General features: G+C 45.0%; 1 protein-coding gene across 1 annotated transcript in view; it reads left to right on the forward strand.

Annotated features, from left to right (window-relative positions):
- The first annotated feature begins 16762 nt into the window (after positions 1-16762).
- The window catches only part of FAM81A (family with sequence similarity 81 member A), a 28180-nt gene continuing 23924 nt past the window's right edge, over positions 16763-21018 (forward strand). Inside the window, exon 1 of the mRNA XM_044980559.1 lies at positions 16763-16984. The gene's annotated coding sequence lies outside the window, so the exon portion shown is untranslated. The remainder of the gene's footprint in view (positions 16985-21018) is intronic.

Consider the following 21018-nt stretch of genomic DNA (forward strand, 5'->3'; position numbering starts at 1 on the left):
GTGAACACCTGTTCTCACCTTCAGGTGATACTGTAAATAAGAAACAGGCAGAATTATTTCCCATAAATGTAAACTAAACTGTGATAAATCACAACTAATTTTTTAATCTTGCGATTAATTGCAATTATTTTTTTAATCATTTGATAACCATAGTATAACTATACCAGTATAATTAATAACCACCTTAGATTGCAATATTGCAGAAATTGTGGATTCCACAATATTAGGCTTTGACTGGAGTTTTGACAGTGAGACGAGCCCCTGATCTGAGCCCCAGGTGGCCGACAGAAGAAAATCGTGGATAAATAATAATGGACTTTACTACCGCATATAATAAGGTCCATTATTATTTTCTGCCATTTTCCATTGCTTGTCCGCAACTCAGCCACATTTTTTTTCACAATTTTCCCACAATTCAAGTAGGGTATAACTGATAAAGCTTCCCTCTGTACACAGTGCCTAAGTCACACAGGGCCAGATTCTGCCTTACCTTTGCACAGCCTGCAGTGGTGACAAAAGATACAAGGACTCTCCCCTATACCTCATTACTTAGCTCATGTAAGGGCCAGGCAGAACTGCACCTTCTGAGAAGTGCAGACATAGCCTGGAAGGGAGTAGGGCTATGCCTTTGGCCCCACCAATACAGGGGCCAGTGGAATGACATACCAGTCAATGGACAGTGGTACAAAGAGCAGCAAGTTGCACCTCACAAAGGGGTACAATAGCAGCCACTCAGTGTCTTGCACCCTATCACTCTGGGAGAAGTTTTGCCTCCTCTGGGCTAAATGCCTCCCAGTTTTCCATCAGAACAGTGTGGCTCTGCACTGCCGTTTGCTGTGGGGCCTGTGTACAAGGCATAGTTTAGCCCTTTTCATGCTTTTAAACACAGTGGTTTAATGTAGCTTACATTAAGGATAAACATCTAATTCCCCAGCCGATCATATTAACTGAATGATACTTATTCAGCGGCTGTGCAGGGATCTGAAGGAAGGCATTTCCTTTCAAATGTCAGTTCACTGCACTGTGTGTGAAAATTACGAACACTTGAGATTCTCAGTCTAATAATGTATGAGCAAGATGTCTGTGAAGCTCCAGCACAATAAAATGGAATCTGAGTACATTTAAAAGAATACCCATAGTTTTAAAATTTACAGTATGCCTACACTGCAGTGTAAGCTTGGGGGCATGAGCCCAGACTAGGGTGACCAGATGTCCCAATTTTATCGGGACTGCCCCAATATTTGCTTGTTTGTCCCGCATCCTGACCGATGTTCGGTCGGGACGCGGGACAAACAAGCAATTTTGCCCTCCGCTCCCGCGCACAGGTGGAGCCCGGAGGGGCTCGTGCACCCGCCCGCCCCAACTCTGCCTCCTCCTTCCCCCATTGGATCCCTCCCCAAATCCCCACCCTGGCCCCGCCCCCAGCCCCACCCCCTCACTGCCCCATTGGATCCCTCCCCAAATCCCAGCCTCTTCCACAAGCACACCATTCTGCCTCCCTCCCAGGCTTGCACTGATCAGCTGTATGGCCACGCAAGCGCCGGAGGGAGGCCTGGGGGACGCAGGGGAGCGCGGGGTGATTGAATCCGGCCTGGCCCCAAGCACAGGCAGGAGGGCGTTGCGGTACCTGCAGGGGCAGCTCCAGGTCCGGCCTGGGGAACTGGCTCCCTGTACATGCCTATGGGTGGGAGGTGAGGGGGCAGCAGCTGCCCGCGCGGGGACTCCGACGGGGCTTCACCTCCCGCTACGTGGAGGCAGCGGCAGCCCCATTTGTTCCCTTGCGGGAACTGAGCGGGACGGATGGGGAGGGGGGGCTGGGGCCTGCTGCCGCCATTCCGGGGCCACCCGCGGTGCTCTGCGGGGCAGCTGGACGCGGGACAGGCCTGGGCACACTCGGGTAGGGTGACCAGATGTCCCGATTAAATAGAGACAGTCCCGATATTTGGGACTTTTTCTTACATGGGAGCCTATTACCCCCCACCCTCTGTCCTGATTTTTCACACTTGCTATCTGGCCACCTTAGCCCAGACCCCCCTGTCTGTACACACAGTTCTGTCTGACATGGGCCAGCAAGCCCTGTGGGCCCAGGTACCTGCTGGGGGTAAGGGAGGGTTAAGCCTGAGTCCCATGGGGTGCAATAACAGAGGGAGAAAGATTCACAGCAAGTGAAACAGCACAGGCAGGCGGCAGAGCAAGAGGACAGAATTGCAGTGTGCAAGGAGAATTTTGCAGTGCAGTTTCTGCAGCAGGAATGTTGGCTGAAGAAGATAGAGTGCAGCAGAAACATCTGTTCGAGAGGCTGCTTATGCTTATGGCCACCAGAGTACAGGCTACTGCTGCATCCCCAGCACATCCTGAGTCCCCCTCCACAGTACCATGTTCTGCAGACCAGGAACAGTGCTTGGGTTGCCCATACAACCAGGACTTCACAGCAGCTGGACAGGGCAAATCTACCCATGCAGTTCTCCACCCCATGCAGGTCCCTTCCCTGCTGCATATGCCCACCCCTGTGATGATGCCCTCCCCCTGCAAGTTTTCACTCCCATGATCACCCCCTCCCCCTGCAGGCCTCCACCCCCATGCAGTGGCATCAAATGCACGCTAAATGTGGAAGAAAGGGAAAGGAGAATGGGGGGCCAGTGGACACACAAACTTAGGGAATTTATTTGTTGGCCGTCCGTTTGCTGTTTGCGCTGTTCAATGTTTGGTTTATGTACTTTGTTTTATTTGAAAATTGTTTAATTTGGTGTTTATTGCTGGTGTGTTGGTGTGCTATTAGGTAACTGCCCTGCCTGGCAATGGTTTAATAATGAATAATAATGTGAACATCCATGTTCACAAAAAAGGCTTTTATTTTATTAAGAACGTTGATTGGTTACCATTACTGCATCACATCGTATAATGTGTAGTTCAAATAATAAAGATAAACACATGATAAGGGACAACTGGGAAGTTGTATTAACACAATTACTTAATATTTTTTCTACATCTGTCCATATTGTAAATCCACAGTTTGTGCCAGACACTCTCCTCCCCAGTTTATAATCAGTCACTGCACCCATAAGTATAATGCGCAGCAATGAATCCTCCCGCAGTTCATAATCAGTCATATCACCCATAAGTACAATACATGGTGATAAATACCCCCATTTCTGTATGATGTGATAGTAGCTCATTTACTGTAAACATTATACAAACACATTTATAAACATACTATTATCCCTCTTCGATTGGCCCAGGCAAGTCCATAATGGGGAGCACAGAGCACCTTGATTTGTGTTCCCTAGGTGCATTCTGCCCCAGCTGTCATAGGCATACTTTCTGATTGAAAGTTGCTCTCAAAGCTTCAGAAATGTAGCTTTCTTCATGTGAAAATTCTGGACCCACTGCTGGTCATACCAGGTCCTCAGGACGATGTGATCCACCAGTCTGTTCTGGCCCTGCTCCAGAAGCACCAGACTACATAGAGCATATCAACAGCTATACTAAGAGTTCTGGAACCCAAGGGAGGGACACCAAGCCAGTGACAGGCGAGACTCGGGCCTGCAGAGGGCGCTCCAAACTCTGGCGGCGCTGCAGGGTGAGTCATTGCACCATTACAGGGGGTTACAGCATGCTCCCCCAAGGTATAGAATGTCACAGTTACTCCTCCATGTTGCTGGCTCTGGATGCACACAGACCTAAAAGATGGCTCAGCAGGATGTATTGGGAGATTGCGACAACTGTCTGTAACGTGGCGGGTGATAGTTACATTTTCTTAAGCTGCACAGTGAACCAGAGTGGTGAAAGGTGAGGGGGGTGCTAGGAAGCCTGGGATATGGCCATTTCACTGGGGTCTGCATACTGCAGTGTGGACGCAGGAGCTCGGGTTTGGTGCTCAGGTCCAGAAATTCTAAACCTAGAGTCACCAGAGTGTGGATGCTCAAACTATGGGCTTACAAACCCAGAATCCACCGATTCGAGTCCCACTAACCCTGGGCTTGCATTGCAAAAAAAACAAACGGCAGCAGCACGTTTCAGAGCATGGGTCAACTGGTGTCTATAAAACCTTCAGAACTATAACCAGGGCAGCAGAAAACCCTTTATAGAGGTTTATAAAGAAATATAAAACAAATAATATAGGACATACTACTTTAAAGGAGCTCTGTCACACTTCATTTTTTTAAATGTAGATCAATGAAAAAAACAAAACCTAGTTGATAGCGTCTTTATGGAACTGACCATAACACCATGGCAGAAAGGAGTGTTTTCCATCCAAATTAACGTGTGAAAGTAGGATTCAAAAGTGAATTTACATCCCTATACATTGTCATACAAATCTGTATTTCATATACCTCCCATGAAATAATGTGATCTGACTATACAAGAGACATTTTCTTGACTTAAACACTGTGGGGTTGGTACGTGCCAGGTGCTGAGTGCTGTTGCTCTGATCCAACAAAACACTTAAGCATGAGCTTAACTTTAGTGCATGAGTGGTCTCACTGACTTAATGTTAAGTATGTTTAACTGCTTTGCTGGAAAAGGGCGAGGATGATCAACACCTAGCAGGATCGAGCCCTGAAATATCTAGGGCTTTAACTGTTTTTGCCAAGAACATATTTCTAAACATTTGAAAACCTTGCAGAATACAACTTTCACTTTGCCTTCAATCTCAAAATGTACTGCAGTTTCAAAGGATAACATTCCTATAGGAACTCTGTGAATCTGGAAAAGATTTGAAGTTTTCATGAAATAGGCACTGCTCTGTCTGCTTTTAAATTGGTTAAAGCTGACAGTAAAAAAAAAAAAAATTGCACTGCTGCTTTTTTGTTAGAAGTTCCTGAAATATATTTAGAACAAATTTTCCACTATGCAAACCACAGGTTTCTGTTTTATTAATTAGACTAATTTTGTTAATATTCAAATGCTTGAAAACTGCTAAAATAGCGCTTATAATCATTAACAAACATGTAAGATTTTCAGTTTGCAAACCACACATTTTGGTATTTCTTAGATGTATATATTATATCATAGAAAAAACAAATGGTATAAATTAAGCAAACTTTAGAGGGTATTTTTTGCTTGATTTTGCTTTTCAAAGTATTATATACTTTCATACCCTTGAACATTTTTGCTAAAAAACAGAGGGCTAAATTCTACTTTCAGTTACATAGGAATAAATGTAGTGTAGATATAAATGTAGTACATGTAAAAAACATGTAAATGATGGGAACAATCAGGTTTTCCACTTTGTAAGTCAGTGTAACCATGTGACCTGATTACTGTCATCCTCTGAATCTGACGCCTTCGTCCCCTATTCCCTACTATTAGCCTTAAAGGAAAGCACACCTATTCAGGAAGCATGCTTAAACACATGCTTATCTTTAACATTCCTACCTATGCATTTATAAATTGCCTAGCAAAGTAGGGTCTTTGGGTGTTACTGGAACAATAAATAATAATCAGGGGCGGCTCTAGGCATTTTGCTGCCCCAAGCACGGCAGGCAGGCTGCCTTTGGCGGCATGCCTGTGGAGGGTCCGCTGGTCCCACGGGTCCCCTGCTGGAGGTCCGCTGAAGCCATGGGACCAGCAGACCCTCCGCAGGCAAGCCGCCAAAGGCAGCCTGCCTGCCGCCCTCGCGGCGACCGGCAGAGCGCCCCCAGTGGCTTGCCGCCCCAAGCACAAAGTCAATTGAGTTCCTCTGGCTATACACAGTCTAACTGAGAGCATAATCACGTGGATCTCCACTTAAAGAGACTTTGGACTTGATTAAGGGATATCTCAAATTTAGGCCCGGATAGGGTGACCAGATAGCAAGTGCGAGCAGCGGCACAGGAGCCAGCAAACAGGGCTGCTAACAGGGGAGTTTGAGTGGGAGTTCCCATTGGAGGAGCAGAGGCCCGGAGGGGCAGACTGCTGAAGGGGCAGCCGAGCCCGGATAGGCTGAGCCCTGATTAGGGGGTGGAGCCAGGCTAGGAGGGGCCTATAAAAGCGGCCGCCCAGCCAGGCAGCGGCACAGCTGCGAGCAGCGGCACAGGAGCCAGCAAACAGGGCTGCTAACAGGGGAGTTTGAGTGGGAGTTCCCATTGGAGGAGCAGAGGCCCGGAGGGGCAGACTGCTGAAGGGGCAGCCGAGCCCGGATAGGCTGAGCCCTGATTAGGGGGTGGAGCCAGGCTAGGAGGGGCCTATAAAAGCGGCCGCCCAGCCAGGCAGCGGCACAGGAGCCAGCAAACAGGGCTGCTAACAGGGGAGTTTGAGTGGGAGTTTGCAGGGGGAGGTGGAAGGGGGAGGCACCGTGTCCCCTGTGCTCCCCAGGTACAAGCACCGAGCGAGGCCGAGACAGCAGCAGCCATGAGCCAAGCCGTGGAGGATACACCGAGGATGAGAGCATGCAGCAGCTGCGGTATGTACCTGGTCCTAGCGGGGGACCCAGAACAGTACTATGTTTGCATGAAGTGTCGCCTAATAGAGCTGCTGGAGGAAAAGATCCAGGGCCTAGAGCTACAGGTAGAAACCCTGATAGAGAATAGAAGGGGGTTCGAGCAGCTGATGGAGCAATGGCAGGCAGTAACTGAAGGGGAACGCCCAGGGGCACAGGGGGGAGCAGGGGCTAAGGCCAACGAGGGGGGACCACCAGACGAGGAAGATGGGCGGTGGAAGCATGTGACCGTGAGAAGCAGGCCGAGGAAAAGGAGAGCCAGTGAGGGGGAAATAGAGCTAAGGAACAGGTTTGAAGGTTTGGAGAATGAGGAAGGGGTAAAGCAGATGGTAGCTGACGGTGGGAGGCCAAGGAAAAAGAGACGAGCGGCCAGTCCCATAGAAAGAGGGGAGGAGTCTATGGAGGCAGCACCAAGTTTGGGCCCAGGGAGGTTACAGGATGGCTTAAGGGGAACCACAAGGGATGATAGGAATGGAAGGAGCGTGCAACGAGGGGGGAAGGGGGATAGGTTAGAGGACCGCACTATCCCCAAGCAAAGGCAGGTCTACGTGATTGGGAATTCCATACTGAGAAGGTTGGACAGGCCTGTGACCAGGGCCGATCCGGAGAACAGAAGGGTGTGCTGTCTACCGGGCGCTAAAATACGGGATGTGGACCTGAGGTTGAAAAGGATCCTAAGAGGAGCAGGTAAGAAGCCTTTGGTCATCCTTCATGTGGGAACGAATGACACTGCTAGATTCTCGCTAGACAGGATCAAGGGAGACTATGCCAGGTTGGGTAAGACGCTCAAGGAAATTGAGGCTCAGGTGATCTTCAGTGGGATCCTACCTGTCCCTAGGGAAGGGCGCCAAAGGGGTGAGAGAATCATGACGATTAACAGTTGGCTGAGGGAGTGGTGTTACAAGGAGGGCTTTGGGATGTATGGGCACTGGGAGGCTTTTGGGGACAGACAACTGTTCTCACGGGATGGGCTCCACCTAAGTAGGGAAAGAAGTAGACTTCTAGGAGGGAGGCTGGCTCATCTGATTAAAAGAGCTTTAAACTAGACACTGAGGGGAGACGGTTGGGAGAGGTCCTGGTGCTCTCCACGCCAAATTTATACATTGGGAGTGAGAACAACAAGATAACAACAGATATAGCTAGAGGGGGACAGGCAGGTGTAAGGAAGAGGGCGGGGACGGATACTAGATCTACAGGTCATGCTGGTAGTACTGTGTCCCTACCGAGTTGGGTGAAAAGAGTGAGAGGAGCCCAACAGCAAAAATTAGGATGTTTGTTCACCAATGCGAGAAGCTTAGGTAATAAAATGGAGGAACTGGAGCTCTTGGTCCGAGAATTGAAACCGGATATCGTAGGAATAACCGAAACATGGTGGAACGGTAGCCATGACTGGAGTACAGGTATGGAAGGGTATGTGCTGTTTAGGAAAGACCGATGCAAAGGTAAAGGTGGGGGAGTAGCATTGTATATCAATAATGAGGTGAAATGTAATGAAATAACTAGCAATGCAATGGATAATACGGAGTCTGTCTGGGCAATGGTCACATTGGGGAAGAAAACTACTAGAGCCTCACCCGGGATAGTGATTGGGGTGTGCTATAGACCGCCGGGATCTAGTCTGGAGACGGATAGAGAGCTCTTTAATGTTTTTAAGGAGGTAAACACTAATAGGAACTGCTTGATCATGGGGGATTTTAACTTCCCGGATATAGATTGGGAAACAAATGCTAGTAATAATAATAGGGCTCAGCTTTTCCTAGAAGTGATAGCTGATGAATTCCTTCATCAAGTAGTTGCTGAACCAACGAGGGGGGATACCATTTTAGATCTGGTTTTGGTGAGTAACGAGGACCTTGTTGAGGAAATAGTTGTAGGGGACAACCTTGGCTCGAGTGATCATGAGCTAATTCGTTTCAAAATAAATGAGAGGATAATCTATATTGCATCTGAGACTAGGGTTTACGATTTCAAAAGGGCGAACTTTACTAAACTAAGGCGACTAGTTAGGGAAGTGGACTGGACTAACATATTTAGGGATCTAAAGGCAGATGACGCCTGGGGTTACTTCAGGTTGAAGTTGCAGGAGATGTCAGAGGCATGTATCCCGAGAAAGGGAAAACGGCTCGTAGGTAGCAGTTTTAGACCGAGCTGGATGAGCAAGCATATTAGAGGGGTCATTAAGAAAAAACAGAAAGCGTACCAGGAGTGGAAAATGGGAGGGATCAGCAAAGAAAGCTACCTTATTGAGGTCAGAGGGTGTAGGGAAGCAGTGAGAAAGGCAAAGCGACGGGTGGAGATGGACCTAGCGAAGGGGATTAAAACCAATAGCAAAAGGTTTTTTAGCCATATAAATAGGAAGAAAACCAAGAAAGAAGAAGTGGGACCGCTTAAAACTTTGAACGGAGTGGAGATTAGGGATAATCTTGGAATGGCACAATATCTGAACGAATATTTTGCCTCGGTCTTTAATGAGGCTAATGAAGGGCTAAGGAATAGTGATAGAGGGACCGATGGGAATGAGGATATGGGGACAGACATTACGGTATCGGAGGTGGAAGCCAAACTTGAACAGCTTAACGGAAGTAAATCGGGGGGCCCGGATAATCTTCATCCTAGAATATTAAGGGAATTAGCGAGTGATATTGCTAGCCCGTTAGCGATGATTTTTAATAAATCTCTAAATTCGGGGATTGTACCGTTTGACTGGAGATTAGCTAATGTAGTTCCTATATTCAAGAAGGGGAAAAAAAGTGACCCGGGTAACTACAGGCCTGTTAGTTTAACATCTGTAGTATGCAAAGTCATGGAAAAAATTTTAAAAGAGAGAGTGGTTACGGAGCATGAGGCCGATGGCAACTGGGATAGTTTACAGCATGGATTTACGAAAGGTAGATCGTGCCAAACCAACCTGATCTCCTTCTTTGAGAAAGTAACAGATTTTTTAGACAAGGGAAATGCAGTGGATCTAATATATCTGGATTTCAGTAAGGCGTTTGATACGGTACCGCATGAGGAATTACTGGTTAAATTGGAAAAGATGGGGATCGAAATGAAAATCCAGAGGTGGATAAGGAGCTGGTTAAAGGGGAGACTGCAGAGGGTAGTATTGAAGGGGGAACTATCGGGTTGGAGGGGGGTTACCAGTGGAGTTCCTCAAGGTTCGGTTTTGGGTCCGATTTTATTCAATCTATTTATTGCTGACCTGGGAACCAAGAGTAGGAGTGGGCTGATAAAGTTTGCGGACGACACCAAGTTGGGAGGTATTGCCAATTCGGAAAAGGATAGGGATATCCTCCAGGGAGATTTGGATGACCTTGTAAACTGGAGTATTAGTAACAGGATGAAATTCAATAGTGAGAAGTGTAAGGTTATGCATTTAGGGATGACTAATAAGAATTTTAGTTATAAGCTAGGGACGCACCAGTTGGAAGTAACGGAGGAGGAGAAGGACCTAGGAGTCCTGGTTGATCGTAGGATGTCTATGAGCAGGCAATGTGATGTGGCCGTTAAAAAAGCTAATGCGGTCTTGGGATGCATTAGGCGAGGTATTTCTAGTAGGGATAAGGAGGTGCTAGTCCCGTTATATAAGGCGTTGGTGAGACCTCATCTGGAGTATTGTGTGCAGTTTTGGTCTCCCATGTTTAAGAAGGATGAATTCAAACTGGAACGGGTACAAAGAAGGGCCACTAGAATGATCCGAGGAATGGAAGGCCTGTCGTATGAAAGGAGACTTGAGGAGCTCGGTTTGTTTTCCCTAACCAAAAGAAGGATAAGAGGAGATATGATTGCACTCTTTAAATATATCAGAGGGATAAATACCAGGGAAGGAGAGGAATTATTTCAGCTCAGTGCTAATGTGGACACGAGGACAAACGGATATAAATTGTCAGTCAGGAAATTTAGGCTTGAAATTAGACGAAGGTTTCTAACTATCAGGGGAGTGCAATACTGGAACAGCCTACCGAGGGAAACAGTGGGGGCGAAGGACCTCCATGACTTTAAGATTAAGCTAGATAAGTTTATGGAGGAGATGGTATGATAGGATACCGGGCTTAGTCAATAGGTTAATTAAGTGCCATACTGATAAATAGTACAATGGGTCAATGATATGATATTCTTAACCTTTTTCCAGAGGGTATGGCTGGAGAGTCTTGCCCGCATGCTCGGGGTTCAGCTGACCGCCATATTTGGGGTCGGGAAGGAATTTTCCTCCAGGGTAGATTGGCTGTGGCCCTGGAGGTTTTTCGCCTTCCTCCGAAGCATGGGGCAGGGGTCGCTTGCTAAAGGAGTGGGGGGATCGGCTTATGTGGCCTGCATCTTGCAGGAGGTCAGACTAGATGATCATAATGGTCCCTTCTGATCTTGAATTCTATGATTCTATGATTCTATGAAGTGTGAAAAATCGGGACAGGGGTTGTGAGTAATAGGAACCCGTATTCAAAAAAGCCCCAAATATTGGGACTGTCCCTATAAAATCGGGACATCTGGTTACCCTAGGCCCAGAGACCTCTTTCCTGCTCCCATTGAAATTAGTTGCAAAATTCCATTTATACAAAATTTTGCTTTCACTTACACTGGTATAAAAATCAAGCAACTCCATTGATTTCCATGGTGTGAACCTGAGTCACTCCAGAGTAAATAAAAATAAAATTTGCCCTTTTGTCCTCAGTGGAAACATTCATGAATATCAATTCAAAGTTTTTAAGCTAAAAATTGTACCTATATTGCCACTATTTAAAATGAGTCTTCACTTCTGACTGAAATCTTTGGTCAGTACCGTTTCATTAATGGTTATTATTGTTATTGATCTCAACAGGGAAAGTTGCAAAATTAAGAATGCAATCTATCTCTTCATTATCAGAAAATAAATATATTGTGGGAGCACACAAAAATATTGTCATGCTCTCTGTTGACAATATCAAACAAATATGGTTACAGGTACAACAACAATGATGTTTGGCAATGTAGCATTCTTTATAAGGTGGAGTTGTTTAATGAGCTAATTTTCACCCAGACAAAAAAATCAATCAATATTTTCACAATGTCAAAGGAAAACAATTGTCTTTCTAATTTTTAATATGATATGACCACCAAAAAAATAAATAAAAACCCCTAAACAATTACATGTTGAACCTCTCTAGTTCGGCATCTCTGGTCCGGCAACATCCATGGTCCGACGTGATTTTATTTTATGTTTTTTTAAACTTTATCTACTTATTTCCTTGTGCCAATGCAGTAAAATTGTGTAACAAGACTAACACTTTGTTATGAAGAGAGCTGGTAAGCCTTGGCTAGGTGGCGTTGCAAACGTTGTTCTGTTTATTCGCCTCAGTGAGATAAAAATAAAAAGAGAACCGCTCGCTACAATATTGACCTCCCATAGTTTGGCAAATTTTCTGGTTCGGCACCGGTCAAGTCCCAATGGTGCCAGACTAGAGAGGTTCAACCTGTACTTGAAAATGATCTTTAAATGTGGTCAATTGCTTTGAATTTATTGAGACACTTTGAAAAGGAATTTCATTGTGTATGCTCCAACTCTGACCTAGGTTAAGATTATTCTAAGATGGAGAACATCCTCTTTATTTTCCCTCTTAAATAAACTAACTCCCACAAACTACTTCTTTGGGCCTGATACTTAGGGAAACTCTTGACTGAACTGAATTAGATATTCACCTAAGTCAGGACTGCAGGACCATGAACCTTATCAGTAGGAAGTAGTATAAGTAAATAACTAAATACACAATAAAAATATGCAACATTTTAATTGGTCTTTCACAAAAACAGTTTCTCCTCTGGTGCTCCCTCTGCAGCAGCAGTTAATTGACAAACACCAAGTGCTTTGAAGATGTTGGTCGTGCACTAAAGAAGAAGTGAATTCAATAACCATGTTAAGTTTAAATTCTGTTACAAAGAATCAGGGGAGCATTGTGTGTCAGAAAGAGTACAAGAAAACCAATGTGGAAATAAATTTTAATGGTAAGTCATGATTCTAAGAAGAGTACAAAAATTAAGAAGAATGTTCTTTTAAACTAAAAATGCCTTGAATATACATTTAGTTTTAAATATGCTTCTCCCTGCACCAAGCCTGAGTAATAAAGCAAACTAGTGGATGTTGGGGAGAATGGCTACTCCTGTGACCCTTGTGGAAGGCTACCATGGGGTTTCTGGGGCATGCGGGGTCCTCCAAAGGTTGAATTTTGCACCTATATATTTAACCGATCAGATCTGCGAGGAGAAAAAAAAAGACGGAATTGTGCATTTTATGTAAAAGCATGAAATTTGTCTTAGGGCATGACCCAATAAAGATTTTTAGATATGGAGACATCACCAGCTCATGCCATGTTGGCTGTGGCAGCCATTTTAACATCATTGTCATTATTGGCAAATTACATTGTTTTACAGTTGGACACACAAGCAGGGGCGGCTCTAGGCACCAGCACGCCAAGCGCGTGCTTGGGGCGGCAAGCCACTGGGGGCTCTCTGCTGGTCGCTGTGAGGGCGGCAGGCAGGCTGCCTTCGGCGGCTTGCCTGCGGAGGGTCTGCTGGTCCCGCGGCTTCGGCGGACCCTCCACAGGCAAGCCGCCGAAGGCAACCTGCCTGCCATGCTTGGGGCAGCAAAATGCCTAGAGCTACCCCTGCACACCAGGGATGTATTCTTGGTTTTGCTTCAGCGTGACCTTAAAATTGCTGTAAGGAGACATTTTGTACTAATTTTGATTGCCAGTGTGTTCTTGGCAGAATTTAATCACATTTCTCTTTTTCTTTCAGATGCTACTTTGGTTGTGTGAAAGCTGCTTGGTGATTGAGTAATAGCTGTACACTGTAGTAAAAAATATTAAATACCATTGGCTACTACTAGTGCTTCGCCCCTCTCAAAAAGACACAAACTGGTTCGAGAGCCAGGTCCATCAACACAGACATCCCACTTCTCCACTGACTGAAGTGTGTCTTTGTCAGGAAGACACAGGTGCAGTTAGTTAATCCAGCAGAATTGAAAAGAAAGCATGTTGAATCTGGCTATCAAACTCTGGCAGAAAATATCAGACATTCCATAAAGTGAAAGCACTTCCCATATTCATAAACATATGCATATTAAATGATGGTGATGGTATTGAAAAGAGTTTGAACAAGAACAATGAACAGCACAAATCTTGCTATATCAAGTTACAACAGGACCAAACTTAAAAGGACTGAGGATTTAAAAAAAAAGAACTGAGTAAGCTGTGGATCACCTTGATGAACTGCAGAGGGAATACACACGTTTAAGTGATGAACACAAAGGGCCTCCAGAAAAAGAAGTGTGCTTTATTTGTGAAATGAGCTTACCATTAGAAGACTTCCATGAAGCTTCTACCCTCAGCATTGATAGTCGAGTCCACAAGAGTGCACTTCATCTGCAAAACCAGCACTTGGTTGCAAAACTAAGTGGAGGGGATTTAGAGGCCCAAGAGGCAAAGTATCATGCAAGATGTTTGGTGTCTCTCTACAGCAAAACCAGGGAGAAGAAAACTGAGCAAAGCAACACAGAGAAGACGTCATGTGGGATTGCCTTTGCTAAACTGACAGCATACATTGAAGAGACAAGACTGAATAAAGACATGGCTCCACTCTTTAAACTAACACACCTCAAAAGGCTCTATACAGCTAGACTAGAACAGCTGGGATGACACTGGCTGGGCACATTCACAGCACTGAACTAAAATCCCATATAATTTCACATACTCCAGATCTCCAAGCACCCATGATGTGCTCCTTGCCTTTAAGCAGGATATTGTACATGTACTCCATGTGAGGAAAACTGTGAGGAAGAAGCTCTTCACCCAGTGATTCTCAGACTTTTGTGCTGGTGACCCCTTTCACATAGCAAGCCTCTGAGTGTGACCCCCCCCTTATGAATTAAAAACACTTTTTAATATATTTAACACCATTATAAATGCTGGAGGCAAAGTGGGGTTTGAGGTGGAAGCTGACACCTCATGACCCCCCACATAATAATCTCACGACCCCCTGAGGGGTCCCGACCCCCAGTTTGAGAACCCCTGACCTATCCCAAACAGCAACAATTATTCAAAGGGACATGTTCCAAATGAAAACAGAATTTCATGGCTCATTTGACCCAGGATGCCAAAAAAAATCTGTTACCAAGTCACTATTGGCACTGATGTCCATGATGTTGGATGGTCCAAACATTAAAACTCACTCAGAGCAAGTTTCTATTCATCCAGCTACCTTTACTTTGGCACAACTGTTGCAATACAACAGCAATATCTGTCACCATGAAGGAACAGAAAGTTTGTACCACAACAAAGCATGGGAAATGCATTTGCCTATTTATGTTGGTTTGACACTTCATGCACAGACATGAAAAAGTGAGCTACCAGATACCTTCTTTAAGCTTGGATTGGCCATCTACTATGACAGAGCGTTGGACATCTCTACCAGCAAACTGCATACCAACACTTCGAGGATGAGAATGTAGTCTGTTCTCTAAAGCTTTGTGATGTCTGTGGCCATAGACATCATAGACCACAATCCCAGCCCCACCACAGCAACAGACTCCTTCCACAGAACTAGGATACCACTTTTTCAGCCACCCAGTACTTAAGTGGAGGGAGATGTCCATGGAATTCCCACCCCTGACTATGATACTGTAGTATCAGTGAAGAAGATTTTAACATCACTTTCTGAGTCTTACACAATTGTCTCTCCAGTGATCTTAAGAAAATGAATCCCTGCTGCAAATGTTGAAATCAAAACTGACTGCCTACTGATTACCGAAGCCCTGCAAGAAGAATGCAGGTGGCTTGAACAAGTTAGGAAAGCAGGAAGTCTGTATACCTTCAATGGAGATGAAGACTTTTCCTGGGCAACTTTCCATGCCAGCAAGCAGCCAGTACCAGACTTCGCTCCAGTCATCAATGTGCTTCTTCCTGTCTTTCCAGATGACTCCAAGTCTGTGGCAATGATTCATCATGTCATGGATGTGATAAGGAACGCTATACTCCACCTAAATCTGTGAAAAGTGCCAGTGATCACTGAGGACTAACCCCTTCTCACCATAACCAGACAGATACAGTGGACCTGGACTGCTGGGTATGACGAGGACAAATCTGTCATTATGTGGTCTTCGTCTGGTAATGGCAAGTTTAATTGGAGATTGGCTAGAAGATAATGGATGGATAGAAGCCATTGTTCAGTCAAAGTGGCCTCCCTAGGAATGGCTGACTTCCTGAAAGTTTCTCATGTTATACGTACTAGGCATGCCCATCGAGTATGGCGAGGACAAATCTGTCATCAATGCCCTATAGGTTCAGACCCTTAGTCACTTTTATTTAAAAGTATGTGCATGTCAGGATGCTCTTTAACCTTCAGACATACCAGATGGTTAGCATTGTGATGATTTGTGTTGGCAGCAGTAGTGGGATTTGATATCTATTTCAGCCAAAAGCAAACGCAGTTTAGACTCTACTTTTGGGATTGCTGCAACAGATCTGATTTTACTTACTTTTGGTTTGCGCCACTGTAACTCTAATGATGTCAACAGAATCACACCAGCTTGAGAGCAGAAGCAGATCCAATGTTCACCATTTTTGCTGGCTACTCTTTCCCATAGCTTATATATCTGATTTGTGCATGTAAATGTAGGTCAATGTACACTTTATGGGCTCTAACACACACACACACACACACACACACTTACACTTACTTACTTTTACAGGCACAAAATAATATGCTGGCTTTGAGACCAACAGAAAATGTAAGTAATTTTTTTAACTTCTCACTGATTCAAATTGGCACAGTTTGACAGCCCTGTATTCTACCAGGATTTTCCATATGCTGTGGGGAAAAATCCCCTATCGTCCACATTCTCATCTCGTTTACACCATTAGGATTGGGAGTAACTCCAATTAAATCGATCACCTTTCTCAAGCAAGAGATTGATTAGAGCAGAGCTTCTGCAGACTGTATTGAACAGAATGCAGGCTATCCACAGCCACTGCATTTATGCTTGGCCCAATACTGTGTCTAGAATCTGTCACCGTTAGTCATTCATGCTGTAACATATGGAATAAGGTTTTTATTTGCTGGGTCTTTCCCCTCCCTGTTCTGCAACGTGTTGACACTGCTATGAAATAGATTGTGAGGAAACGGTGATAAGACGGGATTTGTTCTGGTTGCTGGACGGCGTGTGAATATTTGCCTCCTATAAATAAGTCTCTCCCTCTCTCTCTCTGTTTATTAGGAGAACCCTGGCTCCCTCTGATTGAGCTGCAGGTTTCTATGGAGACAGCGTCCTGGCAACAACTCTCAGCAGCCGTTTTCTTCCCATCTACCAGGCCTAGTGGCAGCAGGGCCCACGGAGAGGGAGAGGACCTGGCTTCCACTAGCAGCAGGAAGGGACGGATGGACATCCAGGCTGTCTAGCTGCGCTCTATGAATCTTTGCATACAACTATCCCAGAAGTAAAAACATATTAAAAAGCCGAGCAGAGACATCCAGCAGAGAGGTTGCTAGGATGCAAGGGAAGGATGGGCAGCCATGTCCTGCCCTAATCCAACACTGGTGAGTGAATACAGCAGCTTTAATACGACTAAGAGTCTGTCTGAACTTTGCCCCTCTCTGTCGCATGACAATATGGTGATGTTTGTGTTGTGCTGTTATGTCAATTTCCCCCCATCATAGCATTTCCACAATCATCCCCATATTCTCAGACGATCCCTCATGGAGGTGTGCTGCAGTCATTTTAGGGGACCTGTAAAACTTCATAATGTGGCTATGTAGTGTAAGGGCTTGCTTGATGTAGCAAAGTGATGGGCTTCTTGTTTTTTGACCCATCCTCACACTAAGTCATGACAATAACATTTCTATTCACTCCAAAACACCATCCTGGTATGTTGCAATGCTCCAGTGCAACATTGTGCTTCCTGAGTTTGTCCCTGCCACGCACTCTCAAAGGACCCCTTGTCACAACATTGTGTCACCTCCAAAGGTATTCCTGGACTGTTTTGAGACAGGAAGGATGGTCCAGTGGCCTGGGCATTAGCCTAGGACTTGGGAAGCCCTTAGAGTCCTTGCTCTGCCATCAACTTCTTGTGTGGATTTAAGACAAATCACTTAGCTTCTCTGTGCCTGAGTTCCCTGACACTTCCCTACCTCACAGAGGTGTTGTGAAGATAAATCCATTGCAGACTGTGAGGTGCTCAGATCCTATTGTATGTACCTTAGGTAGATTTCAATGTTATGAAAGTTACAGAACAGAACTGCTACCATTGTGACTTAAAAGAAGGGGCAAGTGGAAAACTGTGCATGGTACTTGTACGGCCCTCATTGTCATAGAATCTGAACACCTCAAAATCTGTAATCTGTTTATCCTCACAACACCCCAGTGAGGTAGAGCAGTGTTATTGTCCCCATTTTACAGATGGGTATCTGAAGCACAGAGAACTAAGTGACTTGTTCAAGGTCACACAAGAAAATTATCACAGAGCAGGGAATTGAGCCCAGCCGCCGAAGTCCTAAGCTAGTGCCTAAATCATTGGAACATCCTTCTTCTCATCCCCTAGAAATCAAATGTGCAGGGCAATGGGTGCTTTCAGTGTGTGTGGCAGAAGGAGAGGTATGCAACAACAAAACGGGATCAAACCTGAATTTATGTATGTCTGTTTCCTTAATCTTGCATGCAGCTTTATCTTTAGTTTCAAGTTTTGCATTCCTGACGTCAATGATTTACAGGAATAACAGTGAGGTATTCCAGGTTCACCTGAGACAGAAATTGTGGTAGGCCTCAAGTGAGTGAGTATCTTTGCAATCAGGTATGGAACTTACAGCTGTGAGTCCATGTAGCTGCAATAAGACAAATGTTAGAATATTCAGAAAAGAACTCATGAAATAATACTCTCGTAAATCTGATAATATTGACTTACTGTCTTGTGCTTTAAGTTACTGTATCATATCAAACAGCAGTAAACTTAATTTTAAATAACTACTGACTTAAAAGGTTAAACATTTGGGGCCTGGACCTCTATTAGGTTCAGTGGAACTATGTCAATTTACACCAGCTCATGATCTGATCCTGAAAGTTATATTTTTCTTTTGATGCACATCCATTAACATTAATGGATATTACACACATACATAGAGAGGGAATATAACTATTAGTTCTGACATGTAGCTATTATTATTTACAGGACATACATACACTTCCAGAACTGCAGAGAGCTGCGTGGAATTTAAATGCTGGTGGACAAGATGCTGGAGACTTGGTCCCTGAAAAAGGGGTGAATTTACGGCTTGATCAAGTTAGTGGGAATATTTCCATTGACTTGAATGGGCTTTGGATCATGCCTTTACTGAGGCTCGCCTGTTAGACACGCAGAGCCCAATCCTGAGGTCCTTACCCAGTGCATATTCGGTATATAGTAGACCAACATCCCAAGGTTTGTCTATGCTGGAATTAAACACCCATGGCTGGCTCGGGTTCAGGTAGCGGGATTCTAAAATTGTGGTCTAGACGTTCAGGCTCAGGCTGGAACCTGGGCTCTGGGACCCTCCCCCTCTTGTGGGGTCCTGTGAATGTCCACACAGCAATTTCACAGCCCTGTAGCCCGAGCCCCATGACCCTGCGGGCTGTGGGTGTTATACTCCCCAGTCATGGGCTCTGGCCTGGGAAAGACTTGTAGAACTTGGCCCACAGTGAAGAGCTAGTAAACAAATCATATCATAGAGCTTAAAGCTGACATCAGATTTAAACCATTGCAAGCCTGGCAGCGAAGAAGCTGGTGAGAACCCTAAGGGCATGTCTACATTGCCCCACAGTTCAGACTAAGGAGGCGTGCGTAGCTGTTGGCACCAAAGTGCTGTGCTGTGCTGTAACTCCCCCTTGTGGGTGCTGCAGGTAAGAACGTACAGGTCATGAGTTCTCTGTAAACAATAACAGTTATGTACCAGATCTAATAGGTATATTCCCTCTGGGGACCTTTTAAGTTCACACCTGCAGCATCCACACAGGGGAGTTACAGCGCAGCATTCTGGTGCGCACTGCCATTCAGACACTTAGTCCAAACTGTGGGCCAATGTAGACATGCCCCCAGTAACATTCAGGATGAGATAACTGCCTCAGAATGTCATTGGAGGTGTGTGAGGTCTCAGCATCGTAGAATCATAGATTATTATCTCCTGAGGAAGGGACCTCAGGAGATCATCTAGTCCAACCCCCTGCTCAAAGCAGGACCAATCCCCAAATCCCTAAATGGCCCCCTCAAGGATTGAACTTACAACCCTGGGTTTAGCAGGCCAATGCTCAAACCACTATAGACACTGCTGTTTGTTTTGTCAACATAACTGGCTTCCACCAGTATCCCAAAATGCCTGCCATGACTGCTCTGCTCACTGTTTTGAGAGAGATCTGAGTGTGTACTGCAGAGCCAGCGCTAGGTATAAGCAGAATATGCAATTGGTTAGGACCCTGAGCAGTTCAAGGGGGCCCCCTATTAATTATTAGTATGTGTTGTGTGTGTGTGTAGGGGGGGCCTAGCACCACCACTGGTCTACGGAGTGATGTGTTTAAATTAGAAATGACAAATAATTGGATATTTCATATTTGGAAATATTGTTTCAGACGAATCAGTGCCTTTGGTGGCTTTTAGGGCAATTTGTATTTGAATGTACATCTGTGACTAATCCTGCAGTCTTTCTGCACTCAGACATTGACTTCAGTGGGAGTTACAGATGCACAAGTTTGACAGGATGAAGCCATTGTGAGATGAGGTAAAAAACAAACCACTTTTAAGAGATACTGTCAATTATATGTTTTAAAATAGTTTAATATTTTGTCTTGAGTTTTTGGAACAATATCCAGGTCCCTAGTGATATAAATCAGGGATAGGGCCATTGAAGTCAATGAGACTAGTCACATATTTAAAATTAAGCTGTGCTTAAATGGTTTGCTGTGTCAGGGCCATTGACATGCAGTTTGACTAGAGGAATGAGCACAGATCCAGGCTCTGCCACTGATTCACTGTATGACCTCTTTGGGCAAGTCATTTAATGTCACTGGCTAAATTTCCCCAATTGTAAAATTGTGATAATAGTGCTAACCAAACCTACCTCACAGACTGTTGTGAGGATAGCCCTCAGATGAATAATCCTGTCTTAATGACACTTAGTGCAGGTTTACACTACCGCAGGGATCGAAACTCTGTGATTGATCCACCGGCGGTCGATTTAGAGAGTCTAGTAAAGACCCACCAAATCGACAGCAGATCGCTCTCCACTCGACCCCTATACTCCACCCCCACTCAGAATAGTAAGGTAAGTAAATGGGAGATTTTCTCCCGTCGACCCCCCGCGGTGTAGACCCTGCGGTAACTCAGCCTAAGGTACGTCAGATCGTTATTCACGTAGCTGGAGTTGTGAAGCGTAGATTGACTTACTGCAGTAGTATAAACATAGTCTTAATGGAGATGACTTTTGTGAGGAACAGTTTGTAGGATTCGGCCCTTGGTATCTGTACAGTGTCATAATGTGTAAATAATAATAATACCTACCTCTAATATAATGCTTTTCATCATAGATCTCCAAGCACTTTACAAAGAAGG

The sequence above is a fragment of the Mauremys mutica genome, chromosome 11 (genome assembly GCF_020497125.1).
Source record: "Mauremys mutica isolate MM-2020 ecotype Southern chromosome 11, ASM2049712v1, whole genome shotgun sequence".
NCBI classification, from domain to species: domain Eukaryota; kingdom Metazoa; phylum Chordata; order Testudines; family Geoemydidae; genus Mauremys; species Mauremys mutica.